The 4202-nt window shown below is 36.6% G+C and overlaps 1 long non-coding RNA gene across 2 annotated transcripts; it reads left to right on the forward strand.

Annotated features, from left to right (window-relative positions):
- The first annotated feature begins 737 nt into the window (after positions 1 to 737).
- Positions 738 to 2285, forward strand: LOC113013418 (uncharacterized). 2 transcript variants are annotated; one of them, XR_003270831.1, is made up of 4 exons: positions 748 to 775; positions 851 to 1045; positions 1715 to 1816; positions 2208 to 2285. It is a non-coding gene; the product is annotated as an uncharacterized LOC113013418 (long non-coding RNA). The 2 variants fall into 2 exon arrangements; XR_003270830.1 differs by having other exon boundaries at positions 738 to 1045.
- The last annotated feature ends 1917 nt before the right edge of the window (positions 2286 to 4202 follow it).

The raw sequence follows: 4202 nt of genomic DNA on the forward strand, positions 1-4202 counted from the left end.
TCTACCTACCAGCATCTCTAAAGCTTTATTTTATGATACCTGTGCACGAGTTACACTCCTGGATCATCTTCTGCCTGCACCTTAAATACACCAACAAAGATTCTCTTGGTTTTCAACAAATGTATGTTTTCTTTGTGACAAAGTTATTCCTCATGTTTTGCTTTGTTGTAATAATTTCTCTCACAGCTCGTCTGACTGTGAGTCCCAGCAGCTCTCAGTTCTTTATAAGAGGTTTTGTGTCTCTGAGCTGTGAGGAGGACGACAGCTCTGCTGGATGGACTCTGAGGAGAAACACAAGCAAAGAAACCAGGACTCAGTGTGGAGATGGGTTTGGAGAATCAGCTGGTTCTTCCTGTACCTTCAACCACATCGTCTTAATAGACAGTGGAGTTTACTGGTGTGAGTCCAGAGAGGGTCCCATCAGTAACATGGTTAACCTGACAGTCGCTGGTAAGCTGAGTGTGTGGAGTTAGTGTTGATGAAGCTGTGTGTAAATGGATGAAATGCTGTAGTTTGTCTCTGTGTTGAGGTGGATCAGTGATCCTGCAGAGTCCTGTCCTCCCTGTGATGGAGGGAGATGACATCACTCTGCTCTGTAAAACAAAGACCACTCCCTCCAACCTCACAGCTGCTTTCTATAAAGATGGCTCCCTCATCAGGAAGCAGCCTACAGGTCACATGACCATCCAGCATGTTTCCAGGTCTGATGAAGGCCTCTACAAGTGTGACATCAGCGGTCATGGAGAGTCTCCATCCAGCTGGATCACTGTCACAGGTGAAGCTTCTGTTTCTTTTACAGATTTTAGACTCAAAGATACTCAAAGTGACCACAACGATTTGTATTTCTTAGTAGATGCAGGTTCTTCCACCTCTCCTCCTCCATCAGCCTCCACTGCCTCCCTCTCCTCCTCATTTTCCTCTACTCCTCAGCACTCCTCTGTTCCTCTCGCTGTGCTGGTCTTTCTTCCCTCCATAATTGGAGTGCTGCTGCTGCTGGTTTTACTGGTTGTATTGGTGAGACGATGTGTCAAGAGAAACCCTGAAGGTAAGAGTCACATTCTGCTCAAATATAATGCTTAATGCTTAAATATTATACTAGTTTTGAAAGACAGATCACCTAAAATTAAATTTTTCTCTGTTGAGTTTTGACACATTGAGCGTCGTCTCTACAGCTCATAATCCCAACAGTGAGCAACTCAAACAGCACTGCAGACCAAACACATGTAGGTGTGATTATGGGGTGAACTGTTCCTGTCAAAATTTTTTACATGATGCACAGCATGTGCAGTTTTCACACTTTTGTCTTTTTGAGGACAAATTTGAGCCACAGAGAGTTAAAATAAAGTCACTACAGTGCAAATGCTATATTTGTGCATCACATACTTAAGTTAGTTCAGTTAGTTTTTTCCTGTGTCTGAATTGAGATGCTGTGTGTGAGATTTTGTGGTCAGAGTGTCAATGTGAGCAAAGCTCTTTTGCTGTCCAGTTTCCTGTTTTCTGAAAGAACAAAACAAACCTTTACTTGTTGTTTCACCACAGAACTCCGAAAGATAGAAATAGTTCTACTTTTTTTTGGCTTCATGCAGCTTTATACTTAATTAAATCTTTCTTTTACTTTCCATTTTTAAATATAATTAACCGCCTTATAAATATTAATATTCCAAATGATGAAACAACATCAGCAACAGTTCTATTGTTTCCATTTGCTTTTCAGAGAGAGATCTTGCAGCAGGTGACACCTACTTATCAGGGAGAAAAGTATCAGCAGGTGACCGTAATGGGTCAAACAGGACAAGAGGTACAAGTTTCGTACAAGGTAAACGCTCAAAACTTTAATCTTCCTCTGAGGTTTCAATAAACCTATTATTTATTCAATCTAAGAAGTTAATGTTTGGAGTTTTTAATAAATATGTTATTAAAAACTCCAAACATTTTTCAGACATTGGTGTTTGCTCAGGTCAATATTTTCAGTACTTTCAAAGCTTCAGTTTATGACCAAATCCTGTGTGAACTACAAGTCATTGTGCGGAAGAAGTAGCAGATCTGTTACAGTCTAGTGTCAGTATTATTATTTTATTTAATTTTATTTATTTTTATTTTCTATCACAAAAAGATGGAAAAAATATTTCAAATTCATCCCAGTTTTTACTTGTCTAATGATTTAAAACATTATTAATATTAGAAAATCTTTGCATTTGATTTTGCAGAGAGAGATCCTGCAGCAGCTGTCACTCACTCATCAGTGAGAAAAACAACAGCAGAAGGCCAACATGGATCAAAGATGATGAGAGGTACAGATCAACTTTCCTGTTAGATAATCATGGTTAGATGCATTGTGATAACATTTGGTTCAGATTTTGGTGATTCTTGCAGGATGGACTGCAGGTCAGCCTCTTATTTTTTTTAATCATCATTTCATTCAGTTCTTTGTCTGTGTTTGTTTATTTCATGGTAGCACAATTAAGTGAGATCATTGTTTGTTATAAGAACAACACACTAGACTAAAAGGTGGAGATTTAGTTGGATTAAAAATTGCTTTCAAAGATTTCAGTCCATTGCACATGCTCAACACACAAATCAAAGTTTGTTCAGGGAGTTTTTCAAAAGATAAAACTTCATATTATTAAAAAAACTTATTTGCATTTAGAGGTGACCTTTCAACAGGCAGAAAGAACCTCAGGACTTCCTTATTAGATTAAGCGGCGCAGGCAGTACAAAGCACACAGCAGAGGGACCCAAAGGAAATCAGAATATTTATAAAGAAATACAATTAGTGCAGAAAGCTGGAAAACACTGAAGCCCATGCGCAGCTGTGTCCACCCTGTGTTAAAGAAGTTGAAAGAGAGACTTCACTCTGAGCGTCAGGCTGTCAGATACAAATTTATTGCTCGTAATTTCATTTTAAATTAGTTTCAAAGGTTTGCAAGTTTGTTTCCTTTACAAGATGCAGTGTGTCAAAGTGTTACATTGTTTTGACACATGAGCAGCTTTGTGGTCATTAAGCTTCCTGTTTTAAGAACTAAGTAGAGTTGTTAAAGTTCCTTCAGTTTAAAGCTTGGATATGTCTCTGTACTTTTCAACTGTAAGTCAGAGATTTAAATTTTAATATAGATTTATTTCATCCTAAAATAAAAGGTTATGTGTCTGTTACATGACTTTGTTTTGTTTTGCAGAGACTGATCCACCTGCAGTTTATTCATCAACAGCTGACGTCAGTTATGGAGAAATCACCGTCAGGACAAACAGCAGGCACAGAGGTACAGCTCTTCGATGTTGACTTCAAAATCTCCCTTATGTATAGAAAAATTCCAAACCTAAATCAAAATTTTAAAAAAGCTCAGATCTCAGCCTGCAGCAGCAAACACAGTGAAAGGCACCATTAGTTCCTCTGCACTGTGGAGGGATTAACCTGGCGAGATGAAGCTGGTTATCGGCTCCACAAGTCAGACTGGTCTAATACAAAGGAAGAGAAAACTATTTTAGAAGGATATGATGTGAAGAGATTAAACACACAACTTCTGGAGAGAAATCAGGGTTTGTGTGTGAGATAGAAACCATGTGATGTAAATATAGTATGAAAAAATGTTCTTTAAATATAAATTGGTGTGAATATATGATTTTTTTTTTCGCATTTTGAAATCTGAGGCAATGTTGAACATGAAAATTTCATGTAGTATTAAATATATAACCCTTTAGCTGGCCTTTCTTACTATAAAAGTGAATCAGGATCTGTTGAGTTAGATACTTCAAATATACTGTATATAAATATAAATATGAATTCAAATATACAAAGATACTTCCTACTGGCTGGTTAAATCATGAAAAAAAAACATTCAAGCAGCGCTGCAAAATGGCATATTTGAGCATGCACTAATTATAAAAACTTTATCGTGCAAAAGACAAATAGTGAAAATTTCTGTATAATATGTAATTTTACAGTATTTCAAAATAAATCACATGGAATACTTTTTAACACAAAAACCTTAGTTATGAAATGAAGAAAATGCTTTTCTTATTCAACTTTTGTGCAAATGTAACCTTAATAGAGCAACTTTGGTGCTTCAATTGTACTTTAATCATTATTGAAGAAACACATTTGGCAAACATATGCATTTTCTTTCTTTTTTTTTTTCATTTTCGAGGACTCTGAAAATTTAGGTTAAGTTTAAAATATGCTAAGATGCATGAAAAACACAACAACC

The sequence above is a fragment of the Astatotilapia calliptera genome, chromosome 3 (assembly GCF_900246225.1).
Source record: "Astatotilapia calliptera chromosome 3, fAstCal1.2, whole genome shotgun sequence".
Lineage (NCBI taxonomy): Eukaryota > Metazoa > Chordata > Actinopteri > Cichliformes > Cichlidae > Astatotilapia > Astatotilapia calliptera.